The sequence below is a fragment of the Arachis duranensis genome, chromosome 1, assembly GCF_000817695.3.
Source record: "Arachis duranensis cultivar V14167 chromosome 1, aradu.V14167.gnm2.J7QH, whole genome shotgun sequence".
In the NCBI taxonomy this organism is placed as follows: domain Eukaryota; kingdom Viridiplantae; phylum Streptophyta; class Magnoliopsida; order Fabales; family Fabaceae; genus Arachis; species Arachis duranensis.
Window position 1 is genome coordinate 65373094 of NC_029772.3, and position 22505 is coordinate 65395598.

The 22505-nt window shown below is 40.0% G+C and overlaps 1 non-coding gene across 1 annotated transcript; it reads right to left on the bottom strand.

Moving 5' to 3' along the window:
- Positions 1–1096: 1096 nt before the first annotated feature.
- LOC127742419 (small nucleolar RNA R71) lies at positions 1097–1204 on the bottom strand. Its single transcript, XR_008003662.1, has one exon. It is a non-coding gene; the product is annotated as a small nucleolar RNA R71 (small nucleolar RNA).
- Positions 1205–22505: the final 21301 nt, after the last annotated feature.

The window sequence follows — 22505 nt, forward strand, 5'->3', positions numbered from 1 at the left end:
CTTGTTAGTCAGGTAATCAATTTTAATTTTAAAAATCAATTTTTTTTCAATCATATCTTTTCAAAAATATCTTTTTCCAATCATATCTTTTTAAAATCAATTTCAAAATCTTTTCTAACTACTTATCTCTTCAAAATTGATTTTCAAATCTTTTTCAACTAACTAATTGACTTTTTGTTTGTTTCTTATCTTTTTCAAAACCACCTAACTACTTTTCTCTCTCTAATTTTCGAAAATTACCTTCCTCTTTTTCAAAATTCTTTATAATTAACTTATTGTTTCAAATTTTAATTTTGATTTTATTTCTTCTCTTAATTTTCGAAAATCACTAACTATTTTTCAAAAATAATTTTCGAAAACTTTTCTCTCTCATCTCTTTGTATTTATTTATTTATTTACTCACTCTTCTCTTCATCAAAAAATTCGAACCCTCTCTTCTCCTCTATGTTCGAATTTTTCCCATCCTTCTTCTATTATTTTCTTCTTCTACTCACATAAAGGAATCTCTATACTGTGACATAGAGGATTTCTCTTCCTTTTCTGTTCTCTTGTTTTTCATATGAGCAGGAGCAAAGACAGGGACATTCTTGTTGAAGTAGATCCTGAACCTGAAAAGACTCTGAAGAAGAAGCTAAGAGAAGCTAAAGCACAACAATTCAGAGAAAAGCTTACAGAGAATCTCGAAAAAGAAGACATGGCCGAACCTAATAACAATGGTGGAGGCGCAAGGAGGATGCTTGGTGATTATACTACACCTACTTCCAATTTTTATGGAAGAAGCATCTCAATCCCTGCCATTAGAGCAAACAATTTTGAGCTGAAGCCTCAACTAGTTGTTCTAATGCAACAGAACTGCAAGTTTCATGGACTTCCATCAAAAGATCCCTACCAGTTTTTAACTAATTTCTTGCAGATCTGTGAGACTGTTAAGACTAATGGATTAGATCCTGAAGTCTACAGGCTCATGCTTTTCCCTTTTGCTGTAAGAGACAGGGCTAGAACATGGTTGGACTCACAACCTAAAGATAGCATGGACTCTTGGGATAAGCTGGTCATGGCCTTCTTGGCCAAGTTCTTTCCTCCTCAAAAGCTGAGCAAGCTTAGAGTGGATGTTCAGACCTTCAAGTAAAAAGATGGTGAATCCCTCTATGAAGCTTGGGAAAGATACAAGCAGATGACCAAAAAGTGTCCTTCCAACATGCTTTCAGAGTGGACCATTTTGGATATATTCTATTATGGTCTATCTGAGTTTTCTAAGATGTCACTGGACCATTCTGCAGGTGGATCCATTCACCTAAAGAAAACACCTGCAGAAGATCAAGATCTCATTAACATGGTTACAAATAACCAATTCATGTACACCTCTGAGAGGAATCTTGTGAGTAATGGGATTCCTCAAAGGAAGGGAGTTCTTGAAATTGATGCTCTGAATGACATATTGGCTCAGAAAAAAATGTTGACTCAGCAAGTCAACATGATTTCTCAGAGTTTGAATGGATGGCAAAATGCATCCAACAGTACTAAAGAGGCATCTTCTGAAGAAGAAGCTTATGATCCTGAGAACCCTGCAATGGCAGAGGTGAATTACATGGGTGAACCCTACGGGAACACCTATAATTCCTCATGGAGAAATCATCCAAATTTCTCATGGAAGGATCAATAAAAGCCCCAACAAGGCTTTAATAATGGTGGAAGAAACAGGCTTAGCAATAGCAAGACTTTTCCATCATCTTCTCAACAACAGACAAAAAATTCTGAACAGAGCCCCTCTAGCTTAGCAAATATAGTCTCTGATCTATCTAAGGCCACTTTAAGTTTCATGCATGAAACAAGGTCTTCCATTAGAAATTTAGAGGAACAAGTGGGTCAGCTGAGTAAGAAAATCACTAAAACTCCTCCTAGTACTCTCCCAAGCAATACAGAAGAGAATCCAAAAATAGAGTGCAAGGCCATTGATATAATCAATATGGCCGAATTCACAAAGGAGGAGAAGGACATGGATCCCAGTGAGGAAGACCTCATGGGATGTCCCTCAGACAGAAAGAAAATCCCTATTGAGGACCTAAAGGAATCTTAGGCTCATATAGAGACTATAGAGATTCAATTAAACTTCCTTCTGCCATTCATGAGCTCTAAGAACTATTCTTCCTCTGAAGAGGATGAAGATGTAACTGAAGAGCAAGTTGCTCAATATCTAGGAGCCATCATGAAGCTGAATGCCAAGTTGTTTGGTAATGAGACTTGGAAAGGTGAACCTCCCTTGCTCATTAGTGAACTAGATACATGTGTTCAGCAAACTCTACCTCAAAAGAAATAAGATCCTGATAAATTCTTAATACCATGTACCATAGGTACCATGACCTTTGAGAAGGCTCTATGTGACCTGGGGTCAGGTATGAATCTTATGCCACTCTCTATAATGGAGAAACTGGGGATCTTTGAGGTACAAGCTGCAAGAATCTCATTAGAGATGGTAGACAAATCAGTAAAACAAGCTTATGGATTCGTAGAGGATGTATTGGTAAAGGTTAATGGCCTTTACATCCCTGCTGATTTCATAATCTTAGACACTGGAAAGGATGAGGATGAATGCATCATCCTTGGAAGACCCTTCGTAGCTACAGCAGGAGCTGTGATTGATGTTGACAGAGGAGAGCTAGTCCTTCAATTGAATGGGGACTACCTTGTGTTTAAAGCTCAAGGTTATCCTTCTATAAACATGGACAGGAAGCATGAAATGCTTCTCTCAATAAAGAGTCAAACAAAGCCCCCACAGTCAAACTCTAAGTTTGGTGTTGGGAGGCCACAACTAAACTCTAAGTTTGGTGTTGAACCCCCACATTCAAACTCTAAGTTTGGTGTTGGGAGGCCACAACTAAACTCTAAGTTTGGTGTTGAACCCCCACATTCAAACTCTAAGTTTGGTGTTGGGAGGTCCCAACAATGCTCTGAACATCTGTGAAGCTCCATGAGAGCTCACTGTCAAGCTATTGACATTAAAGAAGCGCTTGTTGGGAGGCAACCCAATTTTTATTTATCTATATTTCTATTGTTCTTTTATGTTTTATTAGGTTCATGATCATGTGGAGTCACAAAACAATTGCTAAAATTAAAAATAGAATAAAAAATAGCAGAAGAAATAGCACACCCTGGAGGAAGAGCTTACTGGCATTTAAACGACAGTAAGGAGCATCTGGCTGGCGTTTAACACCAGAACAGAGCATGAATCTGGCATTGAACGCCAGAAACAAGCAGCAGTCTGGTGTTTAAACGCCAGGATTGCACGCTGAGGAAAGCTGGCGTTTAACGCCAGAAACAAGCATCAGGCTGGCGTTAAACGATAGAAAATTGCTACATCTGGGCGTTTAACGCCAGAAACAAGCTTAAGTCTGGCGTTAAATGCCAGGATTGCATGCAGAGGGTGTTTTACACGCCTAATTGGTGCAGGGATGATAAATCCTTGACACCTCAGGATCTGTGGACCCCACAGGATCACCTCAGGATCTATGGACCCCACAGGATCCCCACCTACCTTAACTCACCTTCTCTCTTCTTCACACAATCCAATAACACTCTTCCCTAAACACCCTTTAGCAATCACCTCAATCTCTCTTCTCCATTACTTTTTTCACCACTCACATTCAACCACTCTTCCCCATAAACCCTACCTACCTTCAAATTCAAAATCTCTTTCCCACCCAAACCCACCCTAAATGACAGAACCTACTACCCTCTCCCTCCACTATATAAAGCCCTCCATCATTTTTCATTTTCACACAACACAACCCTCTCTTCTCCCCTTTGGCTGAAACCTACACATCTTTCCCTCTCCTCCATTTTCTTCATCTTCCTCTTATATTCTTTTTTCTTTTGCTCGAGGACGAGCAACATTCTATGTTTGGTGTGGTAAAAGCATAGCTTTTTTTGTTTTTCCATAACCATTTATGGCACCTAAGGCCAGAGAAACCTCTAGAAAGAGGAAAGGGAAGACAAAAGCTTCCACCTCCGAGTCATGGGAGATGGAGAGATTCATCTCAGAAACCCATCACTAAAAAGAGGATGGAGCAAACAAGAGAGCGCATTCATGGATCTCAAGAGACGCATGAGGAAGCTCATCATCAAGAAATCCTTGAGATGCCTCAAGGGATGTATTTTCCTCCAAATAACTATTGAGAACAACTCAACACTTCTCTAGACGGATTGAGTCATGACATGAACCAATTAACGGTGGAACACCAAGATCACTCTATCATTCTCAATGAGATTATAGAAGATTAAAGAGCTATGAGGGAGGAGCAACAAAGGCAAAGAAGAGACATAGAGGAGTTCAAGAACACCATTGGTCCTTCAAGGGGAAGGTTCCACCATCACTAAGGTGGACTCATTTATTAACTTCCTTGTTCTTATCTCTCTGTTTTTCAATTTTTGTGCTTCATGTTTCTCTATGTTTGTGTCTTTATTACATGATCATTAGTGTCTAGTGTCTATGTCTTAAGGCTATGAATAATTCCATGAATCCTTCACCTTTCTTAAATGAAAAATGTTTTTAATACAAAAGAACAAGAAGTACGTGAGTTTTGAATTCATCCTTGAAATTGGTTTAATTATATTGATGTGGTGGCAATACTTTTTATTTTCTGAATGAATGCCTGAACAGTGCATATTTTTGATCTTGTTGTTTATGAATGTTAAAATTGTTGGCTCTTTAAAAGAATGATGAAAAAGAGAAATGTTATTGATAATATGAAAAATCATAAAATTGATTCTTAAAGCAAGAAAAAGCAGTGAAGAACAAAGCTTGTGAAAAAAAATGGCGAAAATAAAAGAAAAAGAAAGCAAGCAGAAAAAGTCAAAAGCTCTTTAAACCAAAAGGCAAAAGAAAAAAGCCAATAGGCCTTAAAACCAAAAGGCAAGGGTAAAATAGATCCAAGGCTTTGAGCATCAAAGGATAGGAGGGCCCAAGGAAATAAAATCCTGGCCTAAGAGGCTAAATCAAGTTGTCCCTAACCATGTGCTTGTGGCATGAAGGTCCAAGTAAAACGCTTGAGACTGAGTGGTTAAAGTCGTGATCCAAAGCAAAAAGAGTGTGCTTAAGAGCTCTGGACACCTCTAACTGAGGACTTTAGCAAAGCTGAGTCACAATCTGAAAAGGTTCATCCAGTCATGTGTCTGTGGCATTTATGTATCCGGTGGTAATACTGGAAAACAAAGTGCTTAGGGCCACAACCAAGACTTATAAAAGTAGCTGTGTTCAAGAATCAACATACTTAACTAGGAGAATCAATAACACTATCTGAACTCTGAGTTCCTATAGATGCTAATCATTCTAAACTTCAAAGGATAAAGTGAGGTGCCAAAACTGTTCAAAAGCAAAAAACTATAAGTCCCGCTCATCTAATTAGAACTAATATTCATTGATATTTTGAGATTTATAGTATATTCTCTTCTTTTTATCCTATTTGATTTTCAGTTGCTTGGGGACAAGCAACAATTTAAGTTTGGTGTTGTGATGAGTGGATAATTTATACGCTTTTTGGCATTGTTTTTAGGTAGTTTTTAGTAGGATCTAGCTACTTTTAGGGATGTTTTATTTGTTTTTATGCAAAATTCACATTTATGCACTTTAATACGAGTTTGTGTGTTTTTCTATGATTTCAGGTATTTTCTAGCTGAAATTGAGGAACCTGAGCAAAAATCTAATTCAGGCTGAAAAAAGTCACTGCTGATGCTATTGGATTCTGACCTCCCTGCACTCGAAATGGATTTTCTGAAGCTACGGAACTCCAAATGGTGCGCTCTCAACTGAGTTGGAAAGTAGACATCCAGGGCTTTCCAGCAATATATAATAGTCGACACTTTATTCAATTTGATATGACGCAAACTGGCGTTCAACGTCAGTTCCATGTTGCATTTTGGAGTAAAACGCCAGAAACACGTCACAAACCAGAGTTAAACGCCAAACAGACGTTACAACTTGGCGTTTAACCCCAAGAGAAGCCTCTGCACATGTAAAGCTCAAGCTCAACCCAAAGCACACACTAAACTGGGCCCCGGAAGTGGATTTCTGCATTTAGACTTATTTCTGTAAACCTTAGTAACTAGTCTAGTATAAATAGGACATTTTACTATTGTATTAGACATCTTTGGTCTCAGTTTTAATCTATTATTCATCTTAGGAGACTATTGATCCCGTTTTGGGGGCTGGCCTCTCGGCCATGCCTGGACCATCACTTATGTATTTTCAATAGTGGAGTTTCTACACACCATAAATTAAGGTGTGGAGCTTTGCTGTACCTCGAGTATTAATGCAATTACTATTGTTCTTCTATTTAATTCAAGCTTATTCTTATTCTAATATATTCGCTGCACCTTAACCTGATGGATGTGATGATCCGTGACACTCATCATCATTCGTCCTTATGAACGTGTGCCTGACAACCACTCCCGTTCTACCTTAGATCGAGTGTGTGTCTCTTAGCCTCCATTCCGAAAGATCGGAGTCTTTGTGGTATAAGCTAGAATTATTGGCGGCCATTCTTGACAATCCAGAAAGTCTAAGCCTTGTCTGTGGTATTCCGAGTAGGATTCAGGGATTGAATGACTGTGTCGAGCTTCAAACTTGCGATTGTTGGGCGTAGTGACAAACACAAAAGAATCAATGGATTCTATTCCGACATGATCGAGAACCGATATATGATTAGCCGTGCTGTGACAGAGCATTTGGACCATTTTCACTAAGAGGATGGGAAGTAGCCATTGACAATGGTGATGCCCTACATACAGCTTGCCATGGAAAGGAGTAAGAAGGATTGGATGAAAGCAGTAGGAAAGCAGAGATTCAGAAGGAACACAGTATCTTCATGCGCTTATCTGAATTTCCCACCAATGAATTACATAAGTATCTCTATCTTTATTTTATGCTTTATTTATCTTTATATTCGAAAACCATTATAACCATTTGAATCCGCCTAACTGAGATTTACAAGATGACCATAGCTTGCTTCATACCAACAATCTCCGTGGGATCGGCCCTTACTCACGTAAGGTATTACTTGGACGACCAAGTGCACTTGTTGGTTAGTTGTGCGAAGTTGTGACAAAGTGTGATTCACGTTTGAGAGCTCCAAATCTTTGGCGCCATTGTTGCTGATCACAATTTACGCGCACTAGCTGGGTCTACAGAAATTCCTTCATGAGATACTACATGTCCTATCACTATACCTTGTCTTACCATAAAATGACATATTTCAAAATTTAAGACAAGTTTGGTGTCAACACATCTAGCTAAGACCTTAGCCAAGTTCTCTAAGCAACAATCAAATGAAGTTCCATAAACACTGAAGTCATCCATAAAGACTTCCAGATAATTCTCCATTAGATCAGAAAAGACACTGGTCATGCACCGCTGAAAAGTAGCAGGTGCATTACATAGTCCAAATGGCATCCTTTTGTAAGCAAAGGTGCCAAAAGGGCAAGTGAATGTGGTCTTTTCCTGATCTTCAGGAGCAATGTGAATCTGGAAGTAACCAGTGAATCCATCAAGAAAACAGTAATAGGATTTACCCGCTAAACGGTCCAACATCTGGTCGATAAAGGGCAAAGGGTAGTGGTCCTTCCTTGTAGCGGCATTCAACATTCTATGGTTGATGCACACTCGCCATGCATTTTGTACTCTCTTAGTGACCACTTCACCATCATCCTTTGTAACCGCAGTGATGCCTAATTTCTTGGGAACAACCTGGACCGGGCTCACCCACTCACTATTGGAATTTGGGTATATGATACCTGCATCAAGTAATCTAGTGACCTCTTTCTTTACCACATCGAGGATAGTTGGATTGAGCCACCTTTGTGGTTGCCTAACCGGCCTAGCTCCCTCTTGGAGAAATATACGATGCATGCACTTGCGAGGGTCAATTCCCACAATATCGGCTAGGCTCCAACCAATTGCCTTCTTGTACTTTCTGAGAACATCTAGGAGTTTTTCTTCTTCTTCACTAGAAAGCTCACTTGCAATAATGATCGGAAATTTTTTGTTGTCCTCTAAGAAAGCATACTTCAAATGAGATGGGAGAGGCTTCAATTCACTCTTTGCCTCAACCTGAGGTTCCTTTTCGTCAAGCTCACAGAGTTCATTCTCAACAACTTTCTCTTGTTCACCCTCTTGGTCATCCGTCTCTTCAAAAATGTGGTAGCACAACTTGTTATGGTCTTCTTCTTGCACTTTCGCTACCACTTCATCAATTACATCACATCAGAAAACAGAATGCTCTTCGGGAGGATGCTTCATGGCTTCTTCTAAATTGAACTTGATAGTCTTATCTCTAACCTCAAAGGAATATGTCCCAGTGAAGGCATCTAACTTGAATTTAGAGGTCTTGAGGAAGGGTCTACCAAGTAGAACGGAGGATGAGCTTCTATTTTCTGTTGGAGGCATTTCAAGGATGTAAAAGTCAACCGGAAAGATCAAATCCTTGATCACCACAAGTACATCTTCGGCTATTCCTGTTACTGTGATCACAATTTTATCGGCCAAGGCAAACCTCGCTGCCGACTTCTTTAATGGAGCTAAATTCAACCGCACAAAGGTAGAAAGCGGCATGATGCTTACACAAGCTCCAAGATCACACATACAATCATGAAAAGTGTGTCCACCAATACAACAAGACACCAGACAAGGCTCAGGGTCACCACATTTCTTTGGAAAAGGTTCCATCAAGAAAGAAATTGAACTACCCATGGATAATGTCTCCAATTCTCCTATCCTATCATTGTGTGTACATAAGTCTTTCAAGAATTTTGCATACTTTGGAATTTGTTGAATACCATCAAGAAGTGGTATGGTTACCTCAACCTTCTTGAACACTTGAAGCATGTTCAAATCAAATTCCGGTGTCTTCTTTGTTTTCTTCACCATGGAAGGAAATGGAATAGGGATGGACTCATCACTAGAGCTTTCCTCTTAGGTTCCTTGAGGTTTACTCCTTCTTCCCCATGCCTCTTGTCTACCCTCCCCTTTTCACGTGGAGCTTCAACATTCACTTCTTCCTCATGACTGTCCTTCAAGACCCTTGGAGGTATCTCTTCTAATGTAGTTCCCGACCATAGAGTGATGGTGTTGAGACTGCCCTTTGGGTTTGGTTGGGGTTGGGATGGAAGGTTGGAAGAACTTGAGGGTTGGTTGGTGTTGTTGGAGGAGGACATGGACATCTTCGAAATCATGTCGGCAAGATTGGCCAATTGAGCACTCATGGCCTCGAATTGAGCCTTATAGCCCTCATCCCGTTTATCCACAGCGGCTCTAAGCTCGTCAACTTGATTGGTGGGAGGTGGAGAGGTTTGGTTAGATTGTTGTCTATGGTGTGGTGCTTGGTACTTGGTGTAGTTGTTTTGGTTTTGGTTGTGGTGATTTTGGTTGGCTTGGTAGTTGTTGTTGTTGTGATGGTATTGAGGTGAAGATTGGTTGTTGTTGTGATGAGAAGAAGAGTTCTTCCATCTTTAGATTTGATTGCTCCCTTGTGCGTTATCCCTCCACCCTTGATGTTGATTACCACCATGAGGGTAGTGATTTTGGTCTTGAGAGGGATAGGGTGGACGATTGTTGTAATTCACATTGGCCACTTCAAGGGCATGTTCCTCTTGAATTTGATGGCATTGATCGGTGTAATGTGTGGTGTTAGAGCACAAACCACAAATCCTAGGAGGGCCTTCAAGTTGAGCAACTAGAGGTGGAGCTTGGACGGCTTGGATGGAGTATAATTCTTTTTTATCCTTTTGCATTTGCGTGAGGATGGTGGTCATGTCCCCATGTGGTTTGGTTAGGCTTGATTTAGAAGGAAACGGTTCTACCACACCCTTGAGGGGATTACTTCTCACCCTTGTATGTTGTGTAGCTTCGGCAACATCCTTTATCAAACTCCAAGTTTCTCCCTCCGTCTTATTTTTCGAAAGGGAACTACCACTAGAAGTGGTGAGCAATCTTCTATCTTCCACACAAAGACCTCTGGTGAAGTAGCGAATGAGCAAGTGAGTGTTCATTCCATGGTGTGGATAAGATTCCAATAGCCTCTTGAATTGAGACCAATACTCGTACAAACTCTCTTGGTCTCTTTGCATTATACCTAAAATCTCCTTTCGCATGTAGTTGGTCTTCTCTGGTGGGAAGAATTTATCTAGAAACTCTCTTCTCAAGAAATCCCAATTGGTAGCAACCTCATCCGGTAGCAAATAAAACCATGTCTTTGCTTGCGCTTCAAGAGAGAAAGGGAAGGCAAAAACCATGATAGCCACCTCATTGGCTCCATGCCTTCGAGCCGTAGAACAAGCAACTTGAAAATCTTTTATATGTCGGATGGGGTCTTGACCCGGCAACCCATGATACTTAGGCAGTAAATTTATCAAGCTACTCTTCAATTTAAAGTTTGGATCAAGGTTAGGATACCTTGCTTGCAATGGTTAAAGTACAATATCCGGAGCTCCTTGCTCATGTAAAGTGATCCGGCGTGGCTCCACCATGTATGTTTCACCTGTAGGATGCAAAGATGTATTAGTAGTGCGAATAGAAGAATAGGAAGTAGTGGACTCAAAGCCACTCTCGGTACCGTCTAGTGATTCGGTATGTTCCTCAAGAGAGGCCGAAGTACTAGCCATATAGTCCAACCGCCGTCTAGCTTGTCGAGTGTGTAACAAAGTTCTTTCAATCTCGGGATCAAAATTGGCTAAGCTAGAATTCGGTTGAGACCGAGTCATCAAACTTGAGAGTCATAGCACAAAAATAAAAGAAGATAAACTATATCTAAGTATTGAAAGCAAACAAATTATCTACAATATTCACATATTCACATAACCAATATCAAGGCATATGTTGCAACCATTCCCCGGCAACGGCGACAAAAATTTGATACGGGAGGATTGTCGGAAGAGAGTTTCTCAATGAAGTTGCATTGCAAGTATAGCTATACCAACAACAACCCTCGAGAATCAAATTTAGAAAGGAATTGGTTGTCACAAGTTCAACCCCAATAAAATAACCGAAGTATTCAAACCTTGGGTTGTCTCACAAAGAATGGACAAACATATGCTTCAACATTGGTTAGAAATTCGGGGTTGTAAGTCATGAGCAAGAAAATAGACTGGAAATCTTAACAAGCAAGTAATCTAAAGTGCAAAGAACTAATTCAAATAACCAAACAAGATGTAAGCAAATTCAAACTAAGAAGACAACATTCAATTTAATTCTACTCTCAACTAGACAATAGCTACAACTAAAGCATGACAATTAAGAATTTGGGTTTTCAAATATGAATAATAAAAGCAACTCTTAGCTAGGCACGGGAATTGGGGTCACTATCCTTGTCTAATAACCATATCTTGACAATTATGAGGAGCCAAACTCATTAAGTCTACTTCTATACTTGAAGTAAGTTAAATGGTTTGGTCAACATCTACCCATAAGGCCTAACCTCACTACTAATTAACCTAGTAGTAGGCTAGTGTCAATAGGTATCAAATTGACCACTACGGGTTCTCAAATCATCAAATCCACTAGACCCAATGACTCAAGTTTACCCAATTCCCTTGGTCTAGCCTAAGAGTAAAAAGAACTACTCCATAATTAAGGTAAACAATTCATCAAACACTTGGTAAGCATTAACAAGAGACATGCTCAAATTGCAAATGGATTGAAATTAACGAATACCCACTAACAAATATCAACTTACAATAACTCAAACAACACAATTAAGCATAAAAATCATCAATGTAACATCAACAAGTCAAGATTCACAACATTCATGTAATGGGTATAAAGTGACAATTGACAAGAATCCATAAAATAACACAAGATCTAAGCAAAAGTATACTAAGGGATTCAAATTAAACGATCAAAACTAGTAATTAACAAAATCCAATTCAGATTCAACAAGGGAAGATCAAATTAAAGCTAGATCTATAGAAGAACAAGGGTTTCTCTCTTAGAAGAACAAAGAACCCAAAAAAAAGCTAGAAAAATGTGTCTTAGTGTAAAATGATTGATCCCCCTTCTCCCTAGCATCCTTGGGACTTTTTCCATGCAAAAACAGCTTGAAATTGGGCCTCATGAGCCTCAGAAATTGCCAGGCATGATTTTCTTTAATGAGGCCACGTGCAACTTCCCGCGCGTGCACGCCATGCGTGCGCGGGTGCCGATTGCTTTTGTGATCCACGTGTGCGCGCCAAGTGCGCGTGCGCGTCGGTTGGAATTCTCTGGCTTGCGCGGATGCGTCCATCCTTGCGTGCCGCTTCCATCTATCCTCATCCACGCATGCGCGTGATGTGCGCATGCGCGTCGATGCTGCAGTTCCCAAAATCCAAATCATCATGTTCCTTCCTCTAGTGCATGCTTTCCTTCTTCTTCCAGGCCATTCTTACCCTATTAATTCTGAAATCACTCAACAAATAGTCACGGCATCGAATGGCAATAAAGAGGATCAAAATATAGCAATTCTAAGGCAAAATAAGCATGTTTTCTATTATGGAGCAATATTAGGAAGTGAACACAAAACCATGCATTTCTTGTGAATAAGTGCGAGAAATATTGACAAAACCCCCCAAATTAAGCACAAGATAAACCACAAAATTTGGGTTTATCAAAGCTGCGGGCATCATCCCGGGGCATGATGTCCCCGTGGTCGTTACCATCATACTAGCCAATGCCAACCTTCACCGAACACTAGTTGATCAGGGAATTTCCGCGGATATCCTATTCAAATCCGCCTTTGATATACTCAGGCTATAAGAAAAGGAGCTCAGAGCGTATCCCAACAGCCTGTTCGGACTGGGAGATGCCCCAATTCAACCACTCGAATACATCTCATTACACACTACCTTTGGAAAAGGAGCGCGGTCCAGAACACTAAGCTTTGACTACATCATAGTCGACGTAAGCTCCACATACAATGCCCTCATAGGTCGTACAGCGCTAAATTAGCTCCCCGCAATAGTTTTCACTCTACACCAATGCATGAAATTCCCAACCATAGAAGGAATAGCTACTATAAATGGAGACCAAAAAGTCGTGCGGCGTTGTTACAATGAAAGTCTGAATCTTAAAGGCGACTCCACAGGAAAAGAAACCAACACTGTAGGACTCGGAGGAACCCGAGCTCGCGAAGAACTTCACCCTGAACCGGAAGGCGAGATTGAAGAGGTTCAAGTCGGAGGTACCTAAGACAAAACAACAAACATAGGGGCGAACCTAAAAGAAAATCTAAAGGAGCTGCTGACAAAGTTCCTAAGGGAGAATTCCATTTTATTCGCATGGAAGGCCGCGGACATTTCCTGGCATTGATCCCAGACTAAAGTGCCATAAACTGGCAGTGTATCCTGAATCTCGACCAGTGCAACAAAAGCGCAGAAAGCTCGGCCTATAGAGATCACAAGCTGTGGAAGAACAGGTACAGGCCTTACTAGAGGCAGGGTTCATAAGGGGGGGTTAAGTACCCATTATGGCTAGCCAATGTCATACTGGTCAAAAAGTCAAATAGAAAATGGGGGATGTACACTGATTACACCGACATTAACAAAGCCTACCCAAAAGATCCCTACCCACTCCCGAATATAAACACCCTAGTCGACGCCTCATCGGGATACAAGTACCTTTCCTTCATGGATGCCTACTCAGGGTACAACCAAATCTCGATGTATCATCTCAACCAAGAGAAAACCTCGTTCCTAACCCCAAGAGCAAACTACTACTATGTAGTCATGCCATTCAAACTCAAGAACGCAGGGGCTACATACCAGAGGTTGATGAACGAAGTTTTCGCCAACCACATTGGAAAGTTGATGGAGGTCTACGTATACGACATGCTGGTAAAGACACAAAGAGAAGAAGTGCTATTACCTGACCTTGCCGAAGTGTTTGACACCAGAAGAAAGCATGGGATGAGACTAAATCCCGCAAAATGCATTTTCGTGGTAGAAGCTGGCAAATTCTTGAGCTTCATGCTCACCCAAAGAGGGCTTGAAGCAAACCCAAATAAATGTCAGCCCATACTTAGCATGAAAAGCCCGACCTGCGTCAAAGAGGTACAGTAGCTAAATGGAAGACTAGCGGCCCTGTCTAGATTCCTAGCCGGATAAGCCTTGAGATCTCTCCCTTTCTACGCAACACTAAGGAAAGGAAAGAGGTTTAAATGTATCCCAGAATGTGAAAAAGCCTTCCAAGACTTCAAGACATTCCTGGGGCAACCACCTATCCTAACCCGACCCTGGCAAGGAGAAGAACTGATCCTATACCTCGCCGTAGGAAGTCAGGCGATAGCCTCAGCCCTAGTCAGAGAAGATGAAAATGGACAGCAACCCATCTACTTTATCAGTAAGAATCTACAAGGGGCTGAACTAAACTACCAAAAGATAGAGAAGTTCGCTTGCGCCCTTATACTTACTTCTCGACGACTTCGACCATACTTTCAGGCCCACACCATCAGAATACGAACCAACCAACCCATAAAAGGTATTGTACAGAAAACCGACTTAGCTGGAAGTCCTACAATGGGCAGTTGAGTTGTCCGAGTTTGACCTTAAGTATGAAGCTCGAACAACCATCAAGTCTCAATACCTGGCCAAATTCGTCACAGAGTACACCGACACCCCAGACACCCCCACTGACAGGAACCTCTACGTTGATGGCTGATCAAACAAAGTCGGAAGTGGAGCAGGTGTCATCTTAGAAAGTGATCAGGGAACCCAACTCGAACTCTCCTTAATGTTCGAGTTTCCTCCCTCCAATAACCAAGCTAAGTACGAAGCCCTACTGGCTGGTTTGAAGCTGGCTAGGGAAGTCGGAGCTCAAAAGCTTAACATCTTCAATGACTCACAAGTAGTTACCTCACAGATATAAGGAAGCTACCAGGCAAAGGGTCCCACCATGAAGAAATAACTAGACAAGACCAGAGAACAGCTTGGAAAATTCATGGGATGCAGGATCCGACATATACCTCGAGAACAAAACGCCCGAGCTGATGCACTTTCCAAACTAGCCAGCACCAAACCTGCGGACAATAATAGAATCCTCATCCAAGAAACACTACAAAATATGTCAACTTCAGACGAGCAGAAGGTCCTAAATATATCGGACTAAGACCAAGCTTGGATAACCCCCATAATCAACAACCTCAAATCTGAAACACTTCCCACTGACAAGAAGGAATCAAAAAGACCAAAATAGAAAGTGTATAAATAGGAATTAATTTGATTTGAGAAGGTACCTTTAGCTCATTTTTCGTTTTTCTCTTTTCAAATTTTCCTTTTAGAATTCTAAAGAATTGAGATCGGATCTGAGCTTGTTTTTCTGTTTTCATTTTCTTTCTTCAGCAACTTCTACTTTCCGATTTTGGGTTTTTGAACTCTAATTGAAGAATTCTCTGAAGTTCTTCATCTTGGAGTTCCATTTCTTTTCTGTTTTTTGAATTTAAGAATTGAAGATCGGATCTCGATTGTTTCTCTTTGATTTTTTTTCTTTTGCAATTTTTAAATTCTGTTTTAGTTCTTCTGCAAATCTGCTTTATATTCTACTTCTCTGCACTTTAAAATTCCAGTTTTATTTTGAGTCCTAATACCCAAATCCTGTAATCTTCAAGCAATTTAAGATTCCTAGCAATTTAGATTCAGCAATTTAAGTTTCTTGCATTTTAAGTTTAAGTCATTTACTTTTCTTGCAATTTATGTTTCAGTTCTTTTACTTTCTTGCACTCTAAGTTTCATGTAATTTACCCTTTCTGCACTTTAACATTTTCCCCTCTCTCTTTCATTTACTTTCAATTTAGCTTCTATTAACCAAAATTCACTCAAATCATCAAATATTTGCTTAACTAAATCCATCACCTGACTAAAATTTCTCAATCCATCAATCCCTGTGGGATCGACTTCACTCTTGTGAGTAATTACTATTTGATATGACCCGGTACACTTGCCGGTGAGTTTGGGTGGAATCGTTTTTCCCTCATCAAGTTTTTGGCGCCATTGCTGGGGATTGATTTAGATTGACAATTATTAAGTAGGGTGATAATCTAGATTAAGCACTTTTTCTTTGTTTTTGACAAGCACACTAACTATTTGAGTTTTTGTTTAAGCTAACACTAACCTCACTCTAGCAGTAGAGTAAATTGTTTCTAGTTTTTGGTTCTATGTGTGTTTTATGCTAGGAGGAAGAAGAGGTGAGTCCACATCCTTTGATTCTGAGTGAGAGAGAACACTTTGGAGGTTGAGAAGAGATTCAAAAGAGAAAGGAGTTATTGGAGAAGCAGACTCAGAGGAAGAGAATCAAGAGATGGAAGAGAATCCTCCTAATCCACCAGAGGGAGTAGCCAACAATAATCCACTTCAAAGGAGAGTTCTGGCCTCCTACACCTTCCCTAATGCAAGACACTGTGGGAGTAGCATACTCACTCCAAATGTGCATGCTAACAACTTCGAATTGAAGTCTCAACTCATTACCTTGGTGCAGAACAATTGCACTTATGGAGGAGGTCCCTTGGAAGATCCAAACCAGCATCTAGCCATCTTTTTAAGGATATGTGATACACTCAAAACAAATGGTGTACATTCAGACATCTATAAGTTACTGCTGTTTTCATTTTCCTTGAGGGATAAGGCTACTCAATGGTTAGAGACATTTTCCAAAGAAAGCATCAACAATTGGGAGGATTTAGTGAGCAAATTCCTTGCCAAGTTCTACCCACCTCAAAGGATCATAAGGTTGAAGACAGAGGTGCAAACCTTCACCCAAATGGAAGGAGAATCACTTTATGATACTTGGGAAAGATATAAGGCCTTGATTAGGAAGTGTCCACCTGAGATGTTTAGTAAATGGGACAAACTTCAAAATTTCTATGAGGGATTGACTCTCAAAGCTCAAGAAGCTTTGAATTATTCTGCTGGAGGCTCAGTGCAACTAATGAAGACAGCTGAGGAAGCTCAAAATCTCATAGATACTGTGCAAATAATCAATACTTCTATGATCATCAAAGGCAACGCTAACCAGCTCAAAGGAAGGGTGTCTTGGAGTTGGAAGGTGTGGACAATATTTTGGCTCAAAATAAGGTGATGCATCATCAAATCCAGCAGCAAAAAGAAATGATGGCCAAGAGGATTGATGGTCTTCAAGTTGCAGCAGTGAACATTACAAATCGACCATCAGCTGGATGGGGATAGAATGAAGAAATACATGAAGAGCAGCAACAAGAGCAAGTCAACTATATGCACAATCAAGGTGCTGGCCAAAATGAATTCCATAGAGACATCTACAATTCATCTTGGAGGAACCACCCAAATTTGAGATGGGGAGACAACGAAAACCAACAATCTTAGGAAAGAAACTCAAACCAAAACAATTCCAGAAACACAAACCATCAGAACACTAACCAAAATCAATACAAAAAACCACAAAATAATCAACCTCAACCCAACTACTATCCACCCAATAACCCATCCACAAACCAAAACAACTATCATCCACCCTCAACATCCCACAATCAACTAGAATCACCTCAAGACTCCCAAAGAATCTCCAACTTGGAGATAATAATGGAGAAGATGATGAAACATCAAGAGCTAGCCAACAAGAACCATGAAGCTTCACTAAGGAATCTAGAGAGGCAAATTGGTCAATTGTCCAAGCAAATAGTGGCTGAAAGAGCACCTAATGCATTGCCAAGTGACACCATTCTAAATCCTAAAGAAGAATGCAAAGCAATCCAATTAAGGAGTGGAGAGAGCTTAGTGAAAGAGGAGAATGATGAGGACATTAGCAAGAAAGAGGTGACAGCAAACAAGCAAGACCAAGAGGAGCCCAAGGAGAAAGAGGAAGAGCTCAAAGCTTTAAAGAAGGGAAAGCAAATCATGGAGGAGAAATCACCAGAACAGAGGAAAATGGTGAAGCCATACATCCCTCCTCTGCCATATCCTCAAAGATTTCACAAGAAGAGCAAGGATCAACAGTTCCCAAAGTTCTTAGAAGTGTCTAAGAAGACGGAGATTAATATTCCACTTCCTGAAAGCATTGGAACAAATGCCCTTGTATGCAAAATTCTTAAAAAAACTCATCAACAAAAAGAGAAGCTGGCATGAGAAGGAAACCATCCTCCTGATACAAGAATGCAGTGTATTGATTCAAAAAGGCCTCCCACCAAAGCTCAAAGACCCTGGGAGTTTCTTCTTGCCTTGTACCATTGGTCACATATCCATTGGTGAGGCACTGTATGATTTGGGATCCAGTATCAACCTGATGCCTTTATCTATGATGATAAGGCTATTTATAGAAGAATTAAAGCCTACACAGATATCATTGGAGCTAGTAGATAGATCACTAGTAATTCTCAAGGGTGTGATTGAAAATCTCCTAGTCAGAGTAGGGAAATTCATATTTCCAGCAGATTTTGTAATCCTGGACTTAGAAAAATAGGGGAATGACTTTATTATATTGAGAAGACATTTTCTGGCCACAACAAGGGCCATCATTGATGTGGAACAAGGAGAAATGACCTTAATGGTAAATAATGAGAAGATCACCTTAAATGTTTTCCAGGAAGTACAGCATACTGTTGAAGAGAAAATCTACATGAGGATTGAAGAAGAAGATTTACAGTGGCAAGAAAAACCCAGTGAAGCATTTAATAGCTCACCTCCGAAGCAAGAGATAAACAATGAAGAAGAGCAAAAGGGGAAGGAAAATGCAAGAAATGAGAAGAAAAGGCAGGAGGAGAGTGAAGGGTTAATCACTAGAAAGACAGATCATAACATGCAACCCACTGTCAAGATAGAAAAGGCACCAAAGAAAGAAAAGAAGAGTAAGAAAAGGATTCCAAAAGGGTGGAAAAACAAATAGATACCAACTGAAGGATTCTCAATAGGGGACAGAGTAAGATTGATCTACCAGCAGTTGGAGACAGATCAACAAACTGATGATTACTACACCATCAATAAGATACTCTCACTGGAGCATATGGAGATTGAGCATCGACGAACAGGAAGAAGGCTCACGGTGAAAATGGTCAAATTGAGGCACCACAATCATCAGCCACCCTAACCAAGGACCAATGTCAAGCTAGTGATAATAAAAGAGTGCTTCATGGGAGGCAGCCCATGCTTTAATATTTTTGCTTTTGTTTTAATTTCAATACTTGATGGTTCTTCTAGCATAAATCTGAGCTCTCATGAGTAGATTTGATAACTGCACACATTTGTTGAAGCATATGTTTGACTCCTAAGTTTGGTGTGCCTAAAGGCACTTTTAAAACAGCCTTTCAAGCATGATTGATCATAGAACCATTCTGGGATGTATACTTGTTCATTCTATTTAAGTATATAGCAAAACATTAAGTTTGGTGTCTATATATGCTATGAATTTTAACAAAATCACTTTTACTCGAAGGCTCAAATTCATGAACAGAGAGACCACACATTGCATCATTTTATGAATTTAAGGTAGTGAGGTAGAAAATAAAATGTTTCTTTCAATGAATATACCAATTATGACAGATACTTATTGAGTTTTATATGGATCTCTTAGTAGGGAACAAGTTTGGTGTTCACCAAATGTTTTGTTCAATGCCTAAGGAGCATAGTTGGTTGTTTATAAATAGGGAATGAATAGAATTTTATTTTTCTTTATTACTCTTCATTTGATAGCCACCACCGTATTAAATTGAAAGTTTAAGCTCACTATTTGTTTGGTTTACGTGGATAGGAATGGTAAAATTGAAGAAAAAGGACAAAAGGCATGCATGTACGGTTATTACAAGATGGAAAAAGGAGTCACTTGTGCCTAGGGAAGTGTGCTCTCTTGGAAACAAAATCTGCATGGTTTAACATCTAGGAGGCCGAACCACATGACCAATGAGGGAGTAATCCTTGTCTTCATCTATCTCTACATGCAAGCCGTCCATTCCATGAACATTCAACAATGCTTTACTCATTCCTCACCCTTCCTTACAACTCAACCAAATTTTGCTTCGTTTCAAAGACTCATGCCTTGGCTATAAATTGACAGTGACACTTCCGAAGCTCACATGTCCTTTCTTTTTCCATATAAGACCTCCTCATCTATTCACCTTTGTTTCATTCTTACACTCCTCCCAAACACGTCACAGCAGCCCGTTCTTACCCAAAAGCAACACACAATACCCAACTTATTCTCCTCTTCATCCTAAACTGTGTCTTGATCAAAGTCTATCTTCTCTTCTTCTTTCTTTCCTAATTCATGGCTTCATCAAGTTCCAAGAGGAGGAAAGGAAAGGAACCAACTATAGCTGAACCACCAACCTGCGATACTAAAAGATTTATGTCTCAATTTCATGAATCAAGATTTCACAGGTTGATAGAATCGAAGAAAGTCATTCCAGAGATGGGGCTCAAATTGAAAGAGGGAGAATATCCCATAATGAGAAGGATAACTACAGAGAGGAGATGAGAACTTTTGTGTGAGCCTCTCACAGACATCAGTGCCATCATGATAAGGAAGTTCTATGCAAATGCTGTGAGGTCAAGCAAAGACAACCCTCCCTATAAGAGCTATGTTAGGGGGTTGAGGTAGATTTCAGCCCATCATCCATTATGAGAGTCCTACAGATGAGAGTGATAACCTATGGAGAACCCAGCTTTGATGAAAGACTGAAGGGTGAGAATGACCCTGATGAGATATTAAATGGGTTATGCTTTGAATGTAAGGACTGGGAAAGGGACTCAGAGGGAGCCCCAAGCCACTTGAAGAGAATGGATCTCATACCTAAAGCCAAGGGTTGGTATGAAATAGTGAGAAGATCCATCCTCCCTACTGCAAATACATCTGAAGTCATAATCAAGAGAGTAATTCTGACATATTGCATCCTGTGGGGAGGAGAAATCAACATCCCACAGATCATAGCAGATAGCATTCAAGAAATGGCGGAGGATACTAGCAAATCATGTAGGCTTGGTCACCCAAGCACTATTCTGAGGCTTTGCAAAAGGGCAGGATACTCTTTGAGGATGAAGATACAGAGAAGGTAAAAGGAAGTAGAGGAATCACCAAACAAAGAATGGATGGTGTTGCTGATACCCAAGAAGAGAGAAGAGATCAAGGAAGGAGAAGGAGACCACAAGTGGAGGGAGAGCAAGCTTCTGGTGCAATGGACTTGAGCCAAATGCAAAGAGCCATTGAAGAAATGTCTCAACACTATATGAGAGCACATGAGCAACAACAGGAGCACTACTTGAGGCAACAAGAGCAATACTTGAAAGCCCAAGAGCAACAAGAGCATTGGCAGCAGCAAATGATGGAGAAGCAAGAAAGCTTCCAACTCAAGATGTTGGAGCAACAAAGATAGTTTCAAGCAAGAATCTTGGAGGGGCAAAGGGAACAATCTACAAACTTTCAAGAATCATTTAATAGGTTGTTCTTACGCCAAGCCAAGTATGGGGAGTACACTCAAAATCTTTATCAACGGAAGAATATATATCATACTATTGGAGAGCATAGAAACTTGGACAAAATGGAGTATGATATAGAAACTCAAGCAAAGTTGGACTATGTAGTCCATAGCATGCTAGTATTGAACCAACAGATCAAGCCATTTGAGCAATGCCAAGAGTTGGTAGACCATCAGAAAGCAAAAGTCAACAAAAATATAGCACACATGCAATGAGGATTGGAGGAGGCTGGACTCTCGGGTCAAGTAGACCACATTTGGGATCGTAGGTGCCCTGTTGAAGAACCCTAAGAAGCACACAAGAAGAGGAAGAAGAAAGGAGAATCCAGCAAGGGACAAGAGCATAACAACTAGAAGTGGTGGAATTCCTTTAATGTTTTTAGTTAAATAAGGATGATGCATATCTGAAACATGATATGCCTCCAAATATTGTATGTTCTGCACTTTCATGTTTTAGTAGATTACTTATTAGGATCTACATAATGCTTGTTATCATTCACCTGCTTTAAAATCAAGACTTTTTTCCCATTTTGCATCAATAAGAGAAAGTGTTTAAAATAGAAAGTGATTGTCCAATGTGATAGGAATTAGAATGAAGTTCAGTGGTGGTAATTGTTTGATTAGATGATGAGCTCAATAATAAAAGCTGCATAGTAGAATATCTCTTGTAATGTGAACTAAGTTGCTGCTAGAAAACCTTTTATTAATGAACACCCCTGTAAAATGAAAAAAGGTAAGAAAGAAAAAGAAAAAAAAGCAAAGAATTGGCAAAGAAACAAACAATAAGGCTAGACACCAATAGCTTGGACCTTAGGACATATGCCTGTGGTGCTTCTTGTACTAGGATCTGCTTGGACAATTAGGTTCTAAGGAGTCTTTTAAAACATGGTAACTTGGATTAACTAATCCGGGATTACCAACCGAAAGTCCATTATCAAGAGCAACTTAGTTACAAAGCATTCAATAACCCAAAGAAGTGCTAGGCATCAATGTTCCTATGAAGATTTGTGAGCCAAGTGTCTGTAGTGAAGAAGTGTTGAGAAAAATTAAGCCAAAGGC